This window comes from Gorilla gorilla, chromosome 14 (genome assembly GCF_029281585.2).
Source record: "Gorilla gorilla gorilla isolate KB3781 chromosome 14, NHGRI_mGorGor1-v2.1_pri, whole genome shotgun sequence".
In the NCBI taxonomy this organism is placed as follows: Eukaryota; Metazoa; Chordata; class Mammalia; order Primates; family Hominidae; genus Gorilla; species Gorilla gorilla.
Window position 1 is genome coordinate 89,100,211 of NC_073238.2, and position 24,464 is coordinate 89,124,674.

Here is a 24,464-nt window from a genome sequence, read left to right on the forward strand (position 1 = left end):
TAATGAAAATTAGGACCTGGATTAAAAGATAAGTCTTGGAAATTAAAGGGTATTAGACCACGAGACATTTGCTCCTACTGTCAGTAGTAAAACTTATCTTTCTAGAGCCAACTGTTTGCATTGCAGGGTAGGAACTTTCTCCTTTATCTTCCTGAGAGACTTTGTTTTATTTCAAATGGGGATGAGACCTAGAGCCCTAAAGCCTGTCATTTACATTACATGTTATTGTAGACAACTAGGGAGTGGATATTGCCTTTCCTCTGGCAGAAAAGAATAGAGGGCAGCTTTTCTTCTCCTATACAAACTGTCAGGCTCATAATTTTGGAGGTATTCTCCTTCAGGACCCACCTATATATATATATATATATATATATATATATATATGGTAACATTTGGTTTTTGTGCTTTGTGCCTAGGATATTAGGGCAAGAGGAACTGATGTGGTTATTACTATAAGTAATAATAATTTGCCTTGATCCAGAAACCTCATGTTTGTATCCTGTATTAGTCTGTTCTCATGCTACTATGAAGAAATACCCAAGACTGGGTAATTTATAAAGGAAAGAGGTTTAATTGACTCACAGCTCAGCGTGGCTGGGGAAGCCTCAGGAAAGTTAAAATCATGGCAGAAGGGGAAGCAAACACGTCCTTCTTCACATGGTGGCAGGAGAAGTGCAGAACAAAGGGAGGAAAAGACCTTTATAAAACCATCAGATCTCATGAGAACTCACTCAGTATGAGAACAGCATGGGGAATCATGATCTCATCACCTCCCACAAGGTCCCTCCCCCAGCACATGGGGATTACAATTGGGATTATGATTCAAGATGAAATTTGGCTGGGGACACAGAGCCAGACCATATCATTATAAATAAGATAAATATATACATTAAAAACTTATTAAGAAATATTGCTTCCTCTTAATCTCTACTACTGTAGTCCATTTTCCCCTTCTTTTTGTCATTTCCTACCCACTCTCTGTTGGAATGAATCTTTTAAGTTTACAACTTATCTCTCTTGTATTTCTTTTGCATAAATGATGTATATCTTCTATCTTCTTTCCTTCTTGTTTTAATATAATGGCTCTACTGAGATATAATTCACATACCGTAACATTAACCCATTTCAAGTGTACATGCTTTTAGGGTATTCACAGGGTTGTGTGATCATCACCATAATCAATTTTGGAATAGTTTCATCATCCCTAAAAGAAACTCTGTAGACATAATTTGTTATTCTCCATAACCCTCCTCCCAGCCCGAGATAACAACTAATTTATATGGTCTTTAGTGGCTGGTTTCCTGCATGCAACATATTTTCAAGATTCATCCATGTTGTAGCATCAATCAGTACTTTATTCCTTTTTATTGCTGAATAATTTTTCACTGTATGTATATACCACGCTATTTATCCATTTATCAGTTGATGGGCATTTTGGTTGTTTCCATTTTGAGGCTACTATAAATAAAGCTGCTATGAACATTTGTGTACAGCTTTTATGCAAACATGTTTTCATTTCTATTCATACATGAGTAGGAATAGAATTGCTGGGTCATTGATAACTCTATGTTTAACTTTTGATGAACTGCCAGACTGTTTTTCCAAAGCAGCTGCACCATTTTACATTCCTACTATTAATAGCAATATGTGGGGGGTTCCAATTTCTCCATATTCTCACCAACTTGTTATTATCTCTTTTTGATTATAGTTATTCTAGTATTCCTTCCTTTCTCACATGACGTATAGAATCTTATGTCGTAAGATTATGACATAATGCTTCGTAATTTGCTTTTTTCCACTTACCAATATAGCCTGTGAAAAACAAGTCATCTTAGAGGAATATTCCTCGTTCTTTTTATAGCTGCATAGTATTCCATTGTGTAAATGTATCATAATTTATTCAATCCCTCTCAAACACATGGATATTTGGTTTATTACCACTACTTTGCAAATATGAACAATGCAGCAATAAATAACCCTATGCATATTATTTAAGCCTATGCATAATATTCATATTATTAGAAGAGTATTTTCAGGATATATATGTGGTTGTGCTAAATATTGTCAAATTTTCATCCAGAAGGCATAGACCAATTTTCATTCACATAAGCAGTGTATGAGAAAATGTGTTTGCTATAGCCTTGTCAACAGAATTTGCTGTCTTGCTTTTAGACGTTTGCCAGTCTGATAGGTGAGAAATGGTGTCTTTGTGTTGTTTAATTTCCCTAATTTTAGTGAGACTAAAGGCTTTTTATGTTTTTTATGTCATTTTTGAATATTTTTAGTGAATTTTCTGTTCTCTGAATTATTTCTTAAAGAGGTTAATAAATAACAAAACAATCTTTTATATTTATTCACATTTATTATTTCTAGCATTCTGTTTTCTGTGGATTCTAATTTCCATTTGGTGTCATTTTCTTTTAGCTTGAAGAACTTCCTTTAACATTTCTCTTAGTGTACGTGTGTTAGGAACACATTTTCTCAGCTTTAGTTTTTCTAAAAATGTGTTTACTTTGCCTTCATTTTTTTGACGATATTTTGCTAGATAGAGAATATAGCCTGCTGGTTATTTTCTTACAGTACTCTATGTTGTTCCATTGTCTTTTGGCTTATGCCTTTTCTGATAAGAAGTTTGCAGTCATTCTTATTTGTTTTCCTGCTGATGTCAGCCTTTGGTATACACCCCTGGGCTCTCAGTAAGGACCTCTGGCTAAGAGTTTTCAGGTTGGCATAGTCCTGTATTCTCTCTGTACCTCCTTCAAGTTTTTAATGTCACAGTTACCCACACTTTGCAATTAAATGCTTATAAATGATTTGGCTGGCACCTCATCATCCTACTATTTTTCTAGAGATAAGAGCAGCCCCGGATCTTTTCTCCCGTATGAAAAGTTTATTACTTTCTGGAATTTTGTTCATTCAGGTTTCTTTGTGTACTCAACTTTGCAATGAATTAAAAGTAAAAGACTATGGTTTTGTAACTGCTCCAGCTTGGTTCAGTTTTTAGGATGATAACAATAGTTTCTTATGATATGGATCTAATGGAACCTAAGTTCATGGCTTTAATGAGAATGTTTGTAGTAACTGTGTTTAGATCATTTGTACACACAGCCAATGTGTGCTTATTCGACAACACTCACTCATTGAGCTCCCCTCTTAAGATATGATCACCCTTTGTTTTGCTGTAGGAAATGTGAGTTTTTGCAAGGAGAGGTAAAGTTTAATTGTCAAATCTGGAAATAATTGAATCTATAGTCCCCTATGATAACAAAAGGGTGATTGACTTGAGCTTTAAAAGCTTAGCATTGTTAAAGAGATTCCAACAATATCATGTTTAAAACAATGACATTAAATAGTAATGAAACACTTTAGCCATAAAATAAAGCAGATTTTAATGCTTTATCACCTCCAATAAATTGCAGTTTTGTTTTTCTTTTGAATCTCTGTTGAGCTGACACTTCATGCAATGACATCTAGCAGTGCTCAAATGCAAGACCATGAAAAAATAAAATTTGGCCGAATGAATGCAGATTTCTAGTTTGTATTACTTTCTCTTCTCTTGTGGTATATGTTAAAGAAGAGATTTAATCAGTTTCACCAGTAAGATCATGTCACTACCGTGAAAGATTTTAATGCTCAAGAAAAGTTTAAGCCATAGTTTTCATTTGTATTAGAAGGTATATTGATTTACATTATTTTATTGTATGGAATTTAAGATGCAATCATTTGCATAAATGAGAAAAATATTTCATTTCAAAGAGTAACATTTCTAACATTTCTTTTGTTTTCTAAAAGAGTAGGAATTCAAGACGGATTATGTTACTTTTCATTTGAATAATGTCAGATATCAGGAAGAGAAATAAATTGCCTTTGCATTTAATTGCATCACAACTGATTTTGGAATAATGAGATATTTTAGTTTTTCAAAAAATATTAGTGTGCTGCAAAATCAGTGTTCTTTCCATTATTTTTTCCAAGGTGAATAATCTAAATGTATTAGTTTTTATTTAGCAATTGATGAGTTAATAATATGAGGTTATTCATAGCTCGTTTAGAAAAGTCTGAATGTTTCATTCTCTTGGTGTTTAAAAACCCTTTCAATTATTTTTATGTTTGGGCAGAATTTGTATAAGCTGAGTGCCCTTTGCCCACGGCATACTTTCTCCATGTTTATTTTTCTGCCCATTGCTTCAAATGAAATGGGATGAAGTATATGCAGAGACAGTTGCTTTTTATTTTCCACATTCTCATCTTGTCCATAGAAAAACTGAGAGTAGCCATCAGCCAAAAATATGTTGGCCTTTAGGGAAAGTCCTATGTGTGTGTAGCAGGGGTAAGAGGAGATATGCAGAGTAAGAAACTGTCTTTTCTCTCTCCCTTTTCACTAAATACCCTCCTCACATGGAGGGTTATATGTGAGTTCTTTATCATCACTTCTGCTACAACATGGCAGGCCAAGAGGATGAGAGCAGCACAGGGAGAAGAGGGACCGAGAAAGACAGGAAAAAAATGCTTCATGCCTTGAGTTTGTTGAAGTTTTATCCTACCCAGGCCAGGTGGGAGGAGAGATGTAGTCTGTGTGATTTCATCTTATATCACCTGCCAGGCACTCTAGGAGTGAACTAAACTTTCCCCACTGACAATGTGGTGGAGTGGAAGATAAAAAGACTCTCAGTTTGTTGAAGCCTTTATAACTTATCTTATTATCTTAATCTCTGCAATTTGCTCTTCATAAAATTCTAGGGTAAGCATAACCCAGACTGTTATTTGACTTTACCTGTGAGGTGACTGAACTGAGAGGATAATTAATCTAGTTTATACAGTCTGCAAATGGCAGAGCCAGACTCAAACCCAGGATGCAGACTTCAATTTCTTCTGTGACTCAATAGTGCTACCCTGTCCCCACTTTTCTACCTGAAATTCACCTACGTGGGTGATTGCAGGTTTGAATTTCTGGGAGCGCTCAGTACTTGAATGTATACAAATACATCTATGTGTGTTGTTCTAATTTTTTTTTTTTTTACTAAATCCATTAGCAAAATTGCTTTAGGTAAAGGAGAAAAGTTGTGCCAGATAGATCAAAAGAAATGCAAAAGAGAATCACAAGAAATACGAATTCTCAAGTACCATGAATTTTCCTACTAGGACTTTGTTCTCTTTTTAGATCTCCATCCTGTTGTGCAGTTTAATAATCAATTCCCTTGTTTCCTATCCTGAAGTCAAATAATGTTTAATAACTACAGGCATTTTAGCTTGTTGTTTGTCCAGTCATTTTTATTTATTTATTTAGACAGGGTATCACTCTGTTACCCAGGCTGCTGCAGCCTCAATCTCTTGGGCAAAAGCGATCCTCCTGCCTCAGCCTCCAGAGTAGCTAGGACTACAAGCATGCACCACCACACCTGACTAATGTTTTTCTTTTAATTTTTTTTTTTTTTAGAAACAGTCTCACTATGTTGCCCAGGCTAGTCTTTAACACCAGGTCTCAAGCAATCCTCCCACCTTGGCCTCCCAAATCCCTGCTGGGATTATAGGTGTGAGCCACTGCACCCAGCCTGTCTATTCATTTGTTCAGCACTTATTGAATCCTGTCCAGATACTAATCATTGTATTTGGCCTAGGGATTAAAAAATAAAAAGCAATTCCTGTTTTCAGGGAGCATGTCACATTGTGAACAACACAGAGAATTTAGCAGAGACCATGGTCTTTCTATTGGTTAAAAGTAAAGATTATATACATTAGTTTGTCTTTCCCTGTGCCACTCTCCTTTCCTATCGCTGCGTGACTCAAGAAAATGGAACTCTACTTTTCCATACGCCTACGGATTCTGAATGGCTCTGCAAAAGCCCAGGGTTCTATCTATCTGTTATGTAAACTCAGGAAGGATGTGTCTTTTCACTCACAGAGCTTCTCAAAACTGTTTCTCTTCTCTAGAAAATATTCCACATCTATCTCTGTGCAACCATTGCCCAGTATTATTTTGTAGAAAAATACATTTTGCTATTGTGATGAGATTTCATTTTCTGTTAGAGTGGAGGCTCTCAAAGTGTGGTTTGTGGAAGCTTGGGGGGTCCCTAGGAGTCTGTGAAGCCAAAACTATTCATAACAGTAAGAATATATTTGCCCTTTGCACTGTTTTCCCATTTGCACCCTGGTGGTGCAAAGCCATAGTGGGTTAAACTGTGGTGCCTTAGCACAGATATAGGCAGTGGGCCCAACTGTTGTCAGAAGTCATTGCGGTCTTCATCACTACAGAACAAAAAAAATGAAGCCAGTTTGCCCGGAGCATGCCCTTGAAAAGGCAGTATAAATAATCACTTTTATTACATTTTGGCTTCAAGTACACATGTTTTCAAATATATTCTGCAGAAACCACTCTACTACACAACGCAGTATGAGAGTTGCCTCAAAGAAAGCACTTGCGCAATTGTTTGGGTTGTGAGCTGAACTAGCTGGGGTTTACACAGAACACTATTTTTACTTGAAAGAATAACTGACTATCTATGGTTTTTCAGTCTTGTTATTTGGTAGGCATTTCCTCAAAAATGAACGAAGTGAGCTTGTTGGGAAGACACTGACAGTGTATGTTGTCCATAATGAAACCCAACCGCTCAAGTGAAAAATTAGAATTTTGTAAGACTTGTATTTGCTACCATAAACTTGAAAGATTATCAACACTTAAAGATGGTTCTGATGAGATTAGTAATGATATTAAGAATTGTGGGCTTTTATCTATATCTTATAATTAGATATTTAACATTTAGAAACTCTGCATAAGAAATATTTTTCAAATGACTGATTCGTGATAGTACAAAATCACATGTGGGTAAAAGCTTAAAGTGCAAAATAGTCCAATAGATTTTAATGTAACAGAGTGAAAAAGAAGTTTTATTATGGTTTCAGATTACATGTTGCAGCTAACCTTAAAGAAATCATCACTTGGTGAGTTTTGGTTTAGTATCAAAGGAGAATATCCACAGTTATCAGAAAAATTCTAAAAGATATCCTTCTTCCCTTTTCAACTATATACCTCTGTGAGGTTATTTTATTTTTTATTTACTTCAATCAAAAAACCCCAACACCACTCTATATTGTATATTAGAATAAACTGAATGTTGAAACAGATACAAGAGACCAAGTGTTTTCTTTTAAGCCAGACATTAAAGAGATTTGCAAAAAGGTAAAATAATGCTACTCTTCTAATTAAATATTTTTATTTTAAAATATATAATTATTTTTCATAAAATTGCTATTTATGTTAACATCTAACTGGATAGTTATTACATTAAAAATGACTTAATAAGTATATACCTTAACATTTCTCAGTTTAAAATTTTGAATATTGATATTGTTGATATTGATACCTCTATAAACAAAAGCTTTTTGCTGTTCTTAATAATTTACAAAATCTTTTTATTATGAGTTTCTTTAGATGTGCAAAAAAGTTGTAAAAATAGTACAGAGAGTTTTCAAATATCCTTCTTGCAGCCTTTCACAATGAGAACATCTTACATAACCATGATATACTTATCCGATCAGTAAATTAACATTAGTACAATGCCATTAACAAATAAAAACCCCATTTAAGCTTTACTAGCTTTTCCATTAATGTCTTTCTTTTTTGGCTCCAGGAACTGATTCAGAATCCCATATCACATTTTGTTATTACTTTTGCCTGGTCTCCTGCTGTCTGGAACAGTTTTTCAGTCTTCCTTCATTTTCAAGAGTGTGAAAGGATCCCAAGACCAAAAGTCTGGGAACTGCTGGTTTACAGTCACAATACTGACTGCTCAAAATGACTTTTGTAAGTAAAAGCACTTTTAGTCTGTAGATATACATGAAATTGTACACATCATTTAAAGTATTTTTATTTAAGCAAATTTAAAAATTCTTCCTGTGCTGATACCTTGGCTAATTATTATTAGATGTAGTTCAAAACAAGCTAACGGTTAACCCGGGTAATTCTTGTCTATTTTAAGAATAGACATGTCTAACAATTGTATTTAAAATAATTCCCACCAAAAGACTCATAGCAACTTGGTGATCTAAAGTATGATCTAGCCAGCTGTAAAAATATGACTGACATATCTCTACACGGAATTAACTTACCAGTGAGATTATCATATTTGTGCTTGATCTATTAAGACTGAAGTTTGGCTTTGTCTAAATAAATCTTATTTTAATAAATAAAAAATAAAAAATTAATAAAAGATTTAATTAATACATCTTATTTTTTATGCTTCAAAATATACTGAATCAACAAGTCAGAGAAAAACTGAATATTGACTGGAAACAATTACACATTCATTTTCCTGGAGACTCTCTCAATGGCTTACACAGGAGTGCATTCTATTTCCAGGTCTGTTTGACACAGCAGCAGAGATGACCTTAGTTTGTACAAACTCATTCCTTATGAAAATGTGACAGCTCAGAATTAAGAGAAGGCATATTATATTTTTAAAATTATTCAATAAATTACTTACTTTCAATTATAATGCAACTTTGGTAATGCTAACATTTGACAACTGGCCTAAGAAACTGCCAGATTTTCTATATAAGTTCTTCCTACCTTCAATTCTATAAAACACTATGTCAGCCCAGGGAACTGGACTTCGGTGACACATCTAAATCCTTATAATGACAAGCCTTTGGTGTATTATTCCTTTCTTATCGATGCACATACTTTGCTTGTCTTAATGGGTTTCAGCAATAGTTTATTTAATCATTAGAGAAACACAAGTAGAAATTAATCTATTTAGTAAAGAAAATATTCTTTTGTAATTATTTTATTGAAGGTTTGATAGTTGGTGTTTAGTAAAGTTTTGTCTCAGAAAAGATTTATGGTCTTTTCTCAAAATTTATGAGAGATTTAAGTTAAATAAGTACTATATTGAATATTCTACAACTTCAAAAAATTATTTATGTAAAAATGAATTTGGGATTGTAACGAGAACAGAAGAAGAAAGCTACTTCAGAGTTGATATTACCTTGACAGCAGCTGAATTCCTTAGCAAAAACCTGCAATCAGCAAAGGGTACCAATCACGTATACCTAAATTGGGTAGAAGAAATTCAACTTCTGAGATTTTCCTTTTTCTTTTGTTTGCCTGATATATTAGTCCATTTTTGTCCTGCTGATAAAGACATACTCGAGATTGGGAAGAAAAAGAGGTTTAGTTGGTCTTACAGTTCCACATGGCTGGGGAGGCCTCAGAATCATGGTGGGAGACTAAAGGCACTTCTTACATAACAGTGGCAAGAGAAAATAAGAAGGATGCAAAAGCGGAAACCCCTGATAAACCCATCAGATCTCGTGAGACTTATTCACTACCACAAGAACAGTATGGGGGAAACTGCCCCCATGATTCAAATTAACTCCCACTAGGTCCCTCCCACAACACATGGGAATTATGGGAGTACAATTCAAGATGAGATTTGGGTAGGGGCACAGAGCCAAACCACATTGTTCTGCCCCTGGCCCCTCCAAATCTCATGTCCTCACATTTCGAAACCAATCGTGCCTTCCCAACAGTCCCCTAAAGTCTTAACTCATTTCAGCATTAACCCAAAAGTCCGCAGTCCAAAGTCTCATCTGAGACAAGGCAAGTCCCTTCAACATATGAGCCTGAAAAATCAAAAGCAAGCTTGTTACTTCCTAGATACAACAGGGGTACAGGTATTGGGTAAACACAGCCATTCCAAAGGGGAGAAACTGGCTAAAACAAATTTCTATATAGGCGGCTTGAATTTCTCCTCAGAAAATGGGATTTTCTTTTCTATCACATTGTCAGGCTGCAAATTTTCCAAACTTTTATGCTCTGCTTCTCTTATAAAACTGAATGCCCTTAACAACACCCAGGTAACCTCTTGAATGCTTTGGGGCTTAGAAATTTCTTCCACCAGGTACCCTAAACCATCTTTCTCAAGTTCAAGATTCCACAAATCTCTAGAGCGGGGGAAAAAGGCTGCCAGTCTCTATGCTAAAACATAACAAGAGTCACCCTTGCTCCAGTTCCCACCAAGTTCCTCATCTCTGTCTGATAACACCTCAGCCTGGACCTTATTGTCCATATTGCTATCAGCATTTTTGTCAAAGCTTTTCAACAAGTCTCTAGGAAGTTCCAAAGATTCCCACATTTTCCTGTCTTCTTCTGAGCCCTCCAAACTGTTCCAACCTCCACCTGTTACCCAGTTCCAAAGGCACTTCCACATTTTCAGGTAACTTTTCTGCAGCGCCCCACTCTGCTGGTACCAGTTTACTGTATTAGTCTGTTTTCACGCTGCTGATAAAGACATACCCGAGACTGGGAAGAAAAAGAGGTTTAATTGGACTTAACAGTTCCACATGGCTGGGGAGGCCTCAGAATCATAGTGGGAGGCTAAAGGCACTTCTTACATGACAGCGGCAGAGAAAATGAGAAAAATGCAAAAGCAGAAACCCCTGATAAACCCGTCAGATCTCGAGAGACTTACTCACTACCATGAGAACAGTATGGGGGGAAACTGTCCCCATGATTCAAATTATCTCCCATTGGGTTCTTCCCACAACACATGAGAATTATGGGAATACAATCCAAGATGAGAACTGGGTGGGGACACAGAGCCAAACCATGTCACCTGATGATTGATAAAGAAGGAAAATAGTAGGGAAAGTTGAGAGAGAATTATTCTTAATATTTATGTATACAAACTTCAGGAAAACCTTTACTAAACTCACATCCAGCTGGTTTGAAACAAAAAAGAATGTGCCTCAGGTGACATCAACTAATCACCTATTCCTTTGACCAAATAGTGCCAAGCACTCTTCTAGTTTCTGAATGATATATATTCTGTCCATTCATACTAGAAAACATTTCTTCAGTGACTGTTACGTGTTAGACAACATACCGGGCAATATGGTTACAAAGATGAAAGAAACTCAGCCTCTGCCCACAAGGAGCTCACAGGTTAATTACAGACACAATCGTACAAACATAACATGGAACTAGCAGTAAAAGACTGAGTTTATACTTAAAGAACTAAGTGCTACAGTCCATTGTAAACTGAGTGATCATGGAAGTCACCAAGGAAGTGCAGCTTCATTTGGACTTTGCAGCAAGGGGTGGTTTTGCATAGTTGGAGGTGGGAAGGCAGAGGTCATTCTAGGTGGGAAGATTAAAGACATGGAAGAAAATATACAAGAAGTGACACAAAGCTAGCTTAGCGAGGGGAGGTTGCTGTACTATATTTTCTCTTCACTGGCTTCCAATTCAAAGAGAGTAGTCTTGGTATTGCTAAGATAATTTTGATGGCACTCTATAAAATTAATGTTTCATGCAACTTACAACTCTTACGTATTTCTCCCTGTTATTTCCCTTCTCTTTGAATCTCACTTTCATCTTTTTTTTTCTCTTGAACTTTTTAGCTTCCATCTATAGTTCCAATAGACATTGTTCAGGTGTATTAATGGCTTTGCTTTTGTAGAAGTTCTTAAGCTCGTTATATCTTCAGGACAGGTGAGGATTGGGAGGGAGGGTGCTGGTAGGTGACTGTGATTAAAAAGTTTCTTCCAAATAAAATTCTTAACCTTTAGCACATGATATATTCCTCAAAAGAAAAATTTAATCTTTTCTTAAGGCTTATATTGTAAAAAATATGGTCTTTGTAGTATATGAAAAAATTGATATCTCTTTTTAAGAGACCACTTAAACAAGCCAAATACCATGGTGAATAGTCAAAGAAAAACAAGATTTGATTGTGATGTCAATTTTAGAAAATGAAACTGTATATTATGCAATGTATTATAATTCCATCTATATATTAACTCTTAATATGACTCAGAATGAATCAAAGATTAATTTTGATTGGTGTAAATTTTCAGACAAATTAATATATTAAGATATTATCATTTTCATTTCATCTTTGACTGTGTAGTGTAATTAAAAAGTCATTTGTCCTGAACATCAATCTCTAATCCCTTGTTAGTCATCATTCTTGTTTCTTTATCATTCTGTCCATTTTCTCTAGACTGTTCACTAGTCTAACTTTCCTAAGCATTGATTTGTGAAAGTTTCTGTGTATGTTTCATGCAATCTTCCAATTTTAATTTCTCTATGCGAGTGATTTGCATGGCATTATCAGATGTCCCAAATCAATAAGAGACAGATGCCCAAAGGTATCACTAAACACTAGAGTCATCTAGGAAGTAGTGTGAATTTATTAGTGAATGTTTTCAGATTAGGATTTCTTTTGCTTATGTGTGCAACACCAGACTAGAAGGCACACACAGAATGAATATTTGGATAACAAGGTGACCTTTCTGCCTATGTATGGAAGCTCCCAAGTAAGTTTACTTAGTTCCACTTTGGGGATTCATTTTAGGCATCTTCAGAGCTCTGTTTGCTTGGGCAGATAGACACACCATTGATGCAGGGAGAGATTTGAACTGATGGATCCTCTTCTAACCTGTCAGAACACCATGCTTCTCTGCTTAGTTGTGGCTGAGGGATGACACTTGAAAAAAAACAACATGCATCTTTTTATTTATTTATTTGACAAATAAAAATTGTGCATGTTTATTGTGTACAACATGATGTTTTGAAATATGCATACATTTAGGAATGACTAAATCAAGTTAATAACATATGTTTACATATGCATTACAAGATATCATTGCATTACAATATGCAATTTGTACATACCCAAAATTGTATATCTATGTTTTTTAAAATCAGAAACTTTTTCATGAAAAGTGAACTGATTTTATGATATTGTTTTAGATTAAGATTTTTAAAAAAGTATTCTTCCTCTTTTTTGTTGTTGTTTGTGTAAGTTCCAATTTGTATTTTAATGGAAATACTGACAAAAGCTGTTTTTCATATAATACGGTCATATTTTGTAGTCATCTGTTTGGTTTTACTATTTAAAAGCATCGCTTGTATCAACTTCCCCCAAATATATAATTTTTAAAAAAATCTTTTATTTTAAGATAAAGATACTATTTTGTTATGAAAATAGGACAGATTCATTAATAGAAAATGTAAAAAATACAGGAAAGTGGGGGAAACATCACCAGAACAACTACTGACATTTCTAATATTTTCTTTCAGTTTCTCCCTATGCTAAATAGATTTTATATATTTCAAATCAAACTGCAGATGATATTATACTTTCCTTTTTTCTCCTTATAGTAAAGAAGAAAGCCTTAAAAACCCTTGAGTGAATGGTTGGTATTTACAGACAGAAACAAGAGACCCAGCCTGAATCTGTTGAATGAACGAAAGGGGAAATGCCCTAAGGAGTCAGATGGAAGAAGTTTTTCTGGGAAGAGCAGAACACAGGAGGTGGGGTGCAGACCTCCTGGATCACCAGCAGAAGGAAAAGAGCAGCGAGACGTTAAAGTGATTGAGACAAAAATGGAAGTAAAACAGCTTAAGGCTTTCTGAGATCGAGTTCCTAGCAGTGTCATCAGCAGATGGTTTCTTCTGAAGTTCAGGGGAAGAGAAGATGCTCGAAGAACTCTCCAGGGACTGAGTGGGTGGTACAGAGCTAGTGCTGTAGATGCCATGTATACAGGCAAATTCCCCAATGAGTGTTTTCCAATATCAAGTTTAACTGGCATTTAAGATATATGCCAAAGGTAGGTAAATTATTTTGGCCTGTGCTTATAGGTTTATTTCCCTGGATGAAGCTTTCTGTCTCTGTCCTAGTGCACTGTAGCGATGCAGGGTCTTTCCATACAATACATTAAAAGCTGCATCCCATTTTAAATATATTATAGAAACCCTGATCGTACAATACATACAAGATTTTTAAGATCAGCCTTCAGTCGATTTTTTTGCTTTATTTTTGTTCTGGAGGTCAAAATGAGTGGTTAACTGTCTAAGTTGATTGTAGAGAAAGTTACTACTCATTCTAAACGTAGGTTTTTAGAAAAATGTACTTGGCAGTTGCTTCCATTGGCTTTTTCCAACTTACATGGGAATCAAGATTCAGAACTGGTACACCAATGGGAAGAGCCTGGAAAATAGACTATTGATCAAGATGAATCTGGTCCAGATACTTTAAGACCTTTTCAGTGTGTTTGAAAGATTATAAGTTTGAACCAGCAGAAACTTCAATGCTGTTTTTTCACAAGTCAATGTGTAGTGTACTGTGTTATTCTTTTTTTTCCTGTAATATCTTAATAATATTCCTGGCTGTAAGAAAAAGTTAACACTATACCTATGTTTTGACTTACTTTATAGAAGACCCAAACAATATTTAACAAAAGGATTTTTCTCAAATACTGTTTTGAAATCACTATATTAGACACTATCTTAAATTTATTTCTCAATATGCTTCTTTTTGAAACTTCCACATTTTGGTGTTCTTTTCAGCATCACTCATTTTCTTTCATAATAAAGATACCCAATAACAATATCATAATAAAGATTTGATAACAAATCTCCAGTTTTTGAGTGTTACATTTCATATCTACATGCTTACAGAGAATTTAGTATGAATATTCCCTGGCCTTAGTTCCTCTAAGCCTAGGATACTTGTAGTCATTTGGCAAATAATTTAATCCATGGCAAACATGAGTCTTAATACAAAAATTATTGAGTAGGCAAAAAATAATTGAACATATTTTGGACTGATTACCAGTGTATTAAAAAAGTAGAGGTTTAAGGATGGGAATAATAAGTTTTTTTGTTTTTACTTAAATGTATATAAAAGGAGTGAAAATACAGTAGCCTATAGTACTTAAGAGTGTGGGTATATTTTCAGCACTTAATAATTACTAGTTGAATTGCATAATATGGGACTATAACTGATATGGTTTGGCTCTGTGTCCCCACCCAAATCTCATGTTGAATTATAATTTCCAATATTGGAGGAGGTACCTAGTGGGAGGTGACTGGATCATTGGGGGAAATTTCCCCCTTGCTGTCCTCATGATAGTGAGTGAGTTCTCACAAGATCTGATGGTTTAAAAGTGTGCGGCATTTCCCCCTTTGCTCTTTCTCTCTCCTGCTGGCCATGAGAATAAGTGCTTGCTTCCCGTTCACCTTCTGCCATGCTTGTGTTTCCTGAGGCTTCCCAGCCATGCTTCTTGTTCAAGCTGCAGAACTGTGAGTCAATTAAACCTCATTTCTTCATAAATTACCCAGTCTCAGCTCTTTATGGGAGTGTGAGAATGGACTAATAAAATATCTCTAGAATTATGTTTTTGGAGATAATTTAAAGATAAACAAATATTGGAAACCTCATTTGATCACATAAAGAACAGTAAATGGAAGTTCTACTTTTTCTCCAGGGCCTTTCTCACGCTTATGCTGGGATTATTCACCCAGATATCCTGAAATAAGACATCCAATTAAGGTACCTGCTATCTCATGTAACACAGAAGAAAGTTGAGCATAGAGGTTAAACATTACCTAATATTGTTGGAAAAGCTTCGAAGCATTCATTTTCAAAGCAGCTAATGTAAACCATGATAATCACTGGTAGCACTATGCCATTTTAAATACTTCAATATTTTGTAGTTATTAGATTCTAAGTAAGTATAAAATGTAGTGAATAAAAATTTTTTTTGCCTGAACAGTGTTAGACAATATAAATGAATGAGTTTTTATTCTGTTTAATATTTTCAAGCCAATAAAAACTTTACTAAAGTATAAAGTAGCTATTCACTATTACTCTGTGTCTTATATTTATGATGTTAGAAATGAGTAGAGATGGTTAGCTGCCTGGGTATCTGTTGAAAATTCTACTTAAACTATGTATTATAAAGTTCTGTACATTTCAATGATTTCTTGGAGATTCACTGTCTAGTTCAGTTATAAGTAATTTATAATTCTAACATTAGTCAAAACATTTGTGGAAAATGCTCCTTGACAGTTATAGCTTGACCATGAAAACTTCTTTTAAGGCCTTAATTAGAAAGGTCAGCCTGCATTATTTAAACCCTTCCTACGTATTCTTTGTATGCAATTCTATTTTCCAGTGACTGCAGGTGATTAAAAGAAAATTCTCACAAAAGCAAACAATAATTTTGGAAAATATTTATAACTGGACACAAATCTGTAGAACTCTTCTTCCTTTGTCTCATTTGTAATAAGTTTCTAGCTCAGCATTTGATGGCTAATTCAGGAGTTGTTGGTGTTGGGCAGGGTGACCTGTTGAGTCTGATGGTTGTGATTTCTATTGTTATGGTTTCCTTTTAATTTAATTTGGCCTTGAAGTCTGTCATGAGACTGGCCATAAGCCAAGATAGCCACTCTCCAGGAGAGCCCTGACCAGTGGAAAGTTAAATTTGGGTGTGTGTGTCAGGTGAGACACAATGAGGAAGTAAAACCAAACTGTATGAAACAGAAGAAATTTATTACTAATAGGACCAGAGAGGCAAGGGATGCTGATGGGAGGACTGCAAGAAGCCCAGAGGCAGCAGGGAGCTCAACACGTGGATGCTGGGGAAGAGAGAGAGAGAAAGAGAGGAACCGGTGGGACTATGAGTTTATTAAGGTCCACGGGCATTATTCCTTAGGCTTTTGTGTGGCGGTTGTGGATTGGCTAGTTTAAAGAAAACACAGCAAAGGGAGAACTTATTTACATAACTCTGGTGTTAATCCTGTGTTTTATTGTAGTTAGCAGATGTGGTGTGTGTTGGATTTTGGGCCAGTGAGAGGAGGAACAAGCAGGCTATGTTGTAAACAACCACTATGGGGAGGGGAAGTTTTAATTTAACCAAAGTGATGGGGTTGGACTAGGTTTCAGACAACTTATGTCAGGTCTAAAACTGAATGCTGAGGCAGCAACTATATTAAACAAATTTATGACAGTGATGCTGGCATCACTTACTGCTTTTAGTTCAACCCTGCAACAGGCTTTCAAACATGACCATTTTGCTATCTTATACTTGCAAATTAGAAACATCATTAAATAGGCTACATAAAAAATAAGATTTTTAAGAAACATTTTCTAAGCAGAATGGCCAATGTCATTGATAGACATAAAATAATGACCATGCTTATTCTCTTTCATTATTTGATCAGCTTATTCAGGTATATTATTCAACACACTTAGTCATAAAGTTCTTGAAGCATCTTTTTGTTCCTCATAGTTCATATTTTCTTGCACTTCTTAATCTATGGTTAATGAACAAAAGCATGCACACACAATTCTTTTAAAATAAATGTAGTCTGTGGGAAGTTTTAGATAATCCAGGGATTTTTAAGTAATTGAGAGCTTTGAAAAGAATACTTTAGAAGTCAAACCTTGGCCTCAGTTTGTAGCAAGGGAACAAACAACAAAATGTAAGCTCTATATGAAAGAGACACAAATAGAAAACAAGGGAATCCTTAATATAAAGAGGACTCAAGTCAGTTAAAAAAAAGTCATATTTCTTTCTTAAGTTCAATAATTCAGTATTCATAAGAAGTATATCTCCCTCCACCCCCATGACCCTCACACATACATGCTGCTTTTTAGCATTAACAATGAACTTTATTATAATTAACTTATTCTATGTATGTGTAAAATTAGTGCCAGGTCTGAAATGAACTCTAAGTCTCTGCATCCTCGCCTCTGTTCTTTGGAATTACTGAGGGACTATGAGCTATTGCACCATGAGGGGAAAATATAAAGGTCAATTTATTAACGTGTGTCTGCATATATCTTATTGTTATTTGCAAGTCTTAATGCTAAGCAGTCACTTCAAGTTTTATAGGATGTAATCTGGTACATGTAAATAAAACTCAGAGTTCTCGAAAGAAAATCATAAAAGTAGCATATTGCAATCAAAGAGCAGATGTCTTGTGATGTCAAGCTGAATATTTATGGTCTTGCTCTAAGCCAATCTCTGAAACTGACAACAAATTACAAATTATTTGAATATCTAAAAGAGAACAATTTCATTAGAAAGGTATTAAAAACTTTGCTTTGCAAACAAACAAACAAACAAAAAAACAAATAGATTTTTAGTTCTAAGAAAAAGGAAAAAAACCCACACAATACTGAAGTAGAAAAATTCAACAATGTATTCAAGAGTTTCTGATTACTAGTAATGAGTGACCCAGAACAACTAGATTAGACTTCTTTTAATTAGATTGTGGTAAGTACTCCAACATACCTGAAAGATGAAAAAATTATTCTTAATTTGATTCTTGCTAATTTAAATTCTCAACTAAATTAACTTTAGTGACTAAATTTCACACATAAAAATGTTTAACATCTTATTTCTTAGTTGGCCTTGGAAGTGTTTCCAGTTTATTCTGGCTCTTCTGCAGAAGGTCTCAAAAAGAAATGTGGTAATTTATCTTCTGTAGTCAAACATGTCACTTTTGCTTTTTATAATGAGGCAGAAGGGATACTGTTGTTCACCATATTTCTGCTATGTTAAGATATGGAAGTTAATTGGGGAGAACCATAAATAAGGTCATCAAAATCCAAATGCTTCAGTGAAACTTGAGCCCCCTCGACAACATTCGTAAAGTGTTGTTATTTTGTCTTTGCTGGATATTCCAGTGACATGTTAATCTGATCCATCTTCAGAGGGTTGTATCATTCAAAGTTTACTCCCTGATATGGTTTGGCTTTGTCCCCACTCAAATCTCATCTTGAATTGTAGCCGCCATAATCCCCATGTGTCATGGAAGGGACTCTGTGGGAGGTAATTGAATCATGGGGCCGGGTTTTTCCCATGCTGTTCTCATGACAGTGAATAAGTCTCATGAGATTTGATGGTTTTATAAAAGACGTTCCCCTACACATGCTCACTTGCCTGCTGCCATGTAAGATATGTCTTTGGTCTTCCTTCACCTTCCACCGTGATTGTGAGGCCTCCCCAGCCATGTGGAACTGAGTCCATTAAAACCTCTTTTTCTTAATAAATTATCCAGTCTTGGGTACATCCTTACAGCAGTGTGAGAACAAACTAATCCACTCACTTAAAAGAACTTTGATTGAGGGCTTACTGTATGACACAGTCCTAAGAAACTGAGATACCACAATGAACCAAATTCCTGGCAATGTGGAATTTGTAGGCTATTTTTTCATATTATGCTGAATTCTAACTCTCCCTAACTTCTATCTTTTGTTATCAGTTGTTCATATATCAGCCTTATACTACTATTATCTGCCAGCCTAATGAGGCCTTATTTTCTTAACTGATCTCTAAACTGATGATGTTTTCATCAAATCTGAAAAGAAATATTTTAAAGGTGAAAAATTTGAACTAGCAGTGGTATAGGTTACGTGTAAAACATTTCAACTAAATATGCATGATTCTGAGGCAGAAACAGATGCACTGAAAGTTTACGATTTTTATTCCTCTGGTCCATGTTCCTGGGCTTGCTTCATTAAAGCTGAGTGAGTAAAACTGATTGACAAGTAAGACAATGTAAATGCAAATGCCTGAATCCACAATAGGACAGCCCCTTTAGAAAGGAATTGATGGCTCTGTAAATACAGTACTAACTAAACACTCATGTATTGAGGACAATCTACAAAAAGTAGTATTTTGTCCTTAGAAATGTTTTGTTGTTACCTTGTAGATAGGCCCCAAATTATTTTTTAATAATATATAATAGACATGAATTATCTGCAGGTTATATATGAAAAAAAGATTCAGCATATAGTCTCATGCACGAGCAGACCAATTATTCTTTGAATCAAACCTCCCAACACCAATAACGGAATGCCAACCATATTTTCTTAATTGGCTCATGAATATGTTAAGGGGACTGGAGTTATTCTTTGCATATTTATTAATTCTATGTTTTCCTATTTATCTTGAAATATTAACTTTGACAAAGAAAGAACTATGTTGATTTGACCTTTTTTTAATTCACAAAAAATATTTTATGTCTCAATTTACTAGCTTCACAGTATATACAGAATAGTAATGATTTTTTCATTCAGTAAAATGGTAGATGGGTTATTTCCAGCCTCATTCTTTATTTTATATTAATTCAAAGCATCCTTTTCAATAGTTTGAAATGTTACATCCACCTTGTCAAGTAGATCCAGTTGTTATAGCTGCCATTATACAGACTCTTCTCTGTAATGATTATTTTCATCATAAATGAAAGCATCCATCTTATTGGCATATTCCTTTATCAATACTGTGGTGTGAAATATGTTCTAGTTGATGAATATTGGCAAAATAGGTCATCTTGTTGGCAGTGGCAACCCGTTGGGAGTGGCTGCTGTGAAGACATGGGCTGAAGTTGGGGAGGTGCAGCTAGGGCTGGGAACAGGGGGAGCCCTGCCCCCTTCTGAATTGGCAGGGTGGGAGCCCTGCCCTCCGAGGCACTGCTGCAGCCACCCAGCCACAGCTGCAGACGTGGGCACCCTGTGCTCCTGGGGACCTCTGAGCCCCCTCAGCCTCGCAGGCTCAGAAGTGCCTGCTCCCGCTGCCTGGCTTCTCCCTGCGCCTGGTGCCCACTCTGATTTCAGAGCAAAGTTGAGGGCAAGCCCGGGTGCTCTTCTGACCTGCCTGTGGGTGTGCATGTTTGGGGTGACGCTGACATGCCAAACCCTGGCCCTGGGACCCCTTGGACTTTAAGCACTGATCAGCATGGGAGGGAGGCTGAGGCAGGGTTGACGGCAGCTTGTCAGGGGCCTGCAGGCACTCCTCAGCATGAGCAGCGTGGGCACTATGGACAATATGATAGCAGCAGGAGGAAGACAGACTTCTGCATAGAAAAGGGTGGGTGCACAGTGAAGCCCCACCTTCAAGCCAGGGATGACCTAAAGTATGGGGTCCGGGCTGTCAGTTCTGGGTGGAGTCCATGGCTTGGAGTAAGAACTTATGGTGCTTTTTCCAGGCCTGCCTATGGCTGCCCATGGACTAATCAGCATGCACAATGCACTTCCTCCCTTCTGAAGCCCATAAAGGACTCTCTTTCCATTCTGCCCCATCCACCACTCAGCCACACTCATAGAGATGTTGGGACAACTTGCCTGCAGATGGCAGCTACCCATGCTTGGTCTCTTCGCTGAGGGCTGCAACCTGCCTGCGGAAAGGAGCTACCCACTTCGGGTCTATTGAGAGCTGTCCTGTCACTCAACGAAGCTCCTCTCCACCTTGTTTACCCTCCAGTTGTCCATGTACCTCATTCTTCCTGGATGTGGGACAAGAACTCAGGACCTGCTGAATGGCAGGACTGAAAGGGCTATAACACAAACAGGGCTGAAACATGCCCCGCCACTCACCATGTTGTCAGTGACGGGAAGGAGAAAAGAGTTGCTGCCCTTAGGGGAGCCCAGACCTAGGGACTCCCCAAGTTAGGGCTATGATGATACTCTCTTTGAGGCTCTGTGGTTCCTGGCATCTCCAAGTTTCCAGGCACCACTGCATTCCCCTTGTCCAGGCATGGGTGCCCACAACAGAAGCTGCATGTAGTACATCTGGTTCACCTGCAGTGCCTGAAGCTGCCCACCCTGCCACAGCAGCCAGTGTGCCTGCCTGTGCACTGCGGCTGAACCCCATGCTCACTTGCCCCACACACCCCTCACTGATCCGAGCCTGGCTTGCCCTTGGCAGGTATGGAATCCAGGCTGATAGCATGAGCCGAGTGCAGCCTTCGAGGATGAGTGGGCAAAGCGAGCCCACCAGGCATGAGCAATACTCAGGCAGAAAGTACCACCAGCCACAGAGATTTCCAGCTGGTGAAGCAACACCCCAAGGATCCCGTGACAATCTGAGTAGCAGGAAGAGAATGTCTGAAAGCTGTGTATTTTTGTTGCAATGACTATCTTCTTGGTTTCTGACCAGGAAGACTCAGAATAAGTATGGTAGCATTTGTTGTCCTGGAATAGAAAAACAGGCACCAATCATGAGGACAATTTGGTTAATAATGGCAGGAAAGCAAAAAGGAGAGGAAAGTTTCAATGCATGTCCAGATCTAAGCATGAAATTGAGTCAACCAAAAAATTCTTTTCTCTGTGATTACTATTCAATCCCAGCACCATTGTCATGTCCAGCTGTCAGAATTAAAAGACAGTTTCCTGAGATACAGCCCTGCCCAGTTTGAATCAATAGGAAACTGGCCTGTTCACGTAGTAGGATCACATTTTCCCTGACTAGTAAGTGAGATTTGGAAATCAACTCTTGCCATTGTGTACCAGGACAATGCTTCTCAATCTTTATTCCAATCATGAGCATTCTTGAAAATTGGATAGAAGACATAAATCTTAGAAAGGTACACATGCACTTACATGTACATACACATTTTTGTAAACTATCGAAAGGGGTTTGCACGTGTCTTCCCACCCAATTGTGATTCTCCCTGGGGCCATGGACTCCAAGATAAGAACTCCTATGCTAGAGGAGAAGAAACTAGCTTTAATCATGTAGTCCATGTGTTAGATATTATACTAAGCACTTTATACATACTCTCTCATTTCCTCCTTACGACAACCCTGTGAGGTCGTTTTATTGACCCCATTTTTCAAATGAACTGGTCAGCATCAGGACTTGAGCATGGTTAAGCAACCCACAGGTGAAGACCTCAGAATACTAAAGAGTCTGTTCATAAGCACTTAGTGCCATATTCTCCCAGTTTCCTTTTCTGGTTTGCCACCCTGTCTTTCTACTAATCCAAACTGTTCAACAGAGCTTATCTAGTTTCCCTTCATCCTCACTTAGACAATTGCTTCTCCTCATCTTCCCATTGGGAGCTCCTGTTCTGCTTCATAGCCACCCTTCTGTGCTATAGTATCACTACTTTCGCCAGCTGCAAGGAGCTGAATCTTCTGATGTACGACCTCCATACCCGCATCTAGCCTCCTGCCACCAATTACCCCTACAGGTTTAGTCTCACATCTGTTCCTAAGCCAATACTAATTGAGGCAGGAAATAGACCTTGGTGTAGTGAGTCTGGGAATTAAATTACTTTAACAAGATCCACTGATCTGGCATCCAACAGCTGGGCTTTCAAATCTCCATTCCATTAACCAGATGAGGAATCCAATGTGTCTATGTGTATGCCTTTGTGTGCTTCTGTATTTTCTATTTTATACATTTCCTATTGGCAGCATGTAAGGACTTTTACTATCTTGGAAATTAAATAGAATATTCCTTGAGAGTTAAACTTTGGGTAAAAAACCAGAGCAGAGATAAGCAAAGTATTGGGAAAGGTAAAGAATGGTTCCCATGTTGAAAGGATTTGATTGCAACTCAATTGTCCATATTAATTCACTTGAATAAAGACTGTTATCTATGTAAATAAGGGTTAGCCAGTAATGGAAATATAGAAAGTGGAGAGTTTCAGGGAAATAAATGTTGGCAATGCCAACTCAGGAATAGCCAAGGGAATGAATACTGCTGAATATTCCTTTGAAACTCAAATGCTTCCCTTACCAAGAAAGGTGTCCCTTTTGTGATGAGAAATGCAATTAATTGTAGGCAATGAAAACAGCATGTTCTGGATCCATTCACAACAATAATATTTCTATGGACAAGTGGGTATGTTTCATGTTATCTTAGCACAATGCCCTTGAACAGTTTATACATCATATCATCTTTCTACTAATTTCACACTTACCTAGTTACCGTCTCTTTATGATTTGATTTTCCATTTAGTTCTCTCTACAGGCAAATATTTACTACTCATGTAGATGATAAATATCATTGGTCATTGGTGCTATGACAGTAATTTTTCAAGATGACTTAATAAAGTGGTATGGAATATTATTTGATTTCTTTTAAAGTCCAACCACATTTTAATATTTGCTGATGCAACTGTTCTGCTCAGCATGGCACTTATACTCATTGAATTTTTCAAGTCAGGAGTTACAAGTATACTCTAGTCTTGGGCACATTTTAGTTTGGGTCATTCAGCCTCTCACCACTTGTTTCTCTCAGCACTATCAAGAAGGGGGCACTGCATATTGATTATAGAGTACGGAGCCTCTGAAATGACTTACCTAATTGAGGCATTTTCTGGGGAGGCTATTCTGAGCAGGAGGAAACCTTCCCTTTATGGCACAATGACCAATTTCATTATCTTGAATAGATTTTTACATTGTCTGCTCCATGATAGAACTGCGATTCTCTTTGCTCCCAGCTCCCCGGTTGGTATAGTTCCTTGGCTTATTATGCACATACCCCGTCCCTTACTCTGCCATCCGTCTAGCTACTTGGATGATATCTGGATGTCCAGAAACAAAGCTTTGGTTTGACCGAATCTGGTATTAGACCTGCCAAGTGCCTGGCTCATGGACTGTGCAATAGCCTGTCCCATCCCCTTATACTCTTGGCTGAGGGCCTTTAACAGAAACAAACTGTGAATAACGTCGCCTGGCCAGCTAGTGTTTCCCAACCCTCTGGATCTGCCCGTCTGGTGTCTGGTATTAGTAGAAATGTGAGTGGGCACTGATACTGCTCCGTTTTATGCCCAAAGTGCCTGTATCTTTTGAAAATGTTCCTCAGACTGTTTGCTTGTCCTCACCAGAGCCAGAATGCATGGTTAGATTAGATTTCTCGACACTTCCTTCTGTTTG

At 37.0% G+C, this 24,464-nt stretch overlaps 1 long non-coding RNA gene across 3 annotated transcripts in view; it reads left to right on the forward strand.

The window, feature by feature from the left end:
• The window catches only part of LOC129526412 (uncharacterized), a 48,057-nt gene extending 32,423 nt beyond the window's left edge, over positions 1-15,634 (forward strand). For 2 of the 3 annotated variants that reach the window (XR_008671084.2, XR_010130609.1), the window contains 2 exons: positions 7,629-7,801; positions 13,166-15,634. This is a non-coding gene — a long non-coding RNA (uncharacterized lncRNA). The remainder of the gene's footprint in view (positions 1-7,628; positions 7,802-13,165) is intronic. The other variant, XR_010130608.1, reaches the window with a different exon arrangement.
• The last annotated feature ends 8,830 nt before the right edge of the window (positions 15,635-24,464 follow it).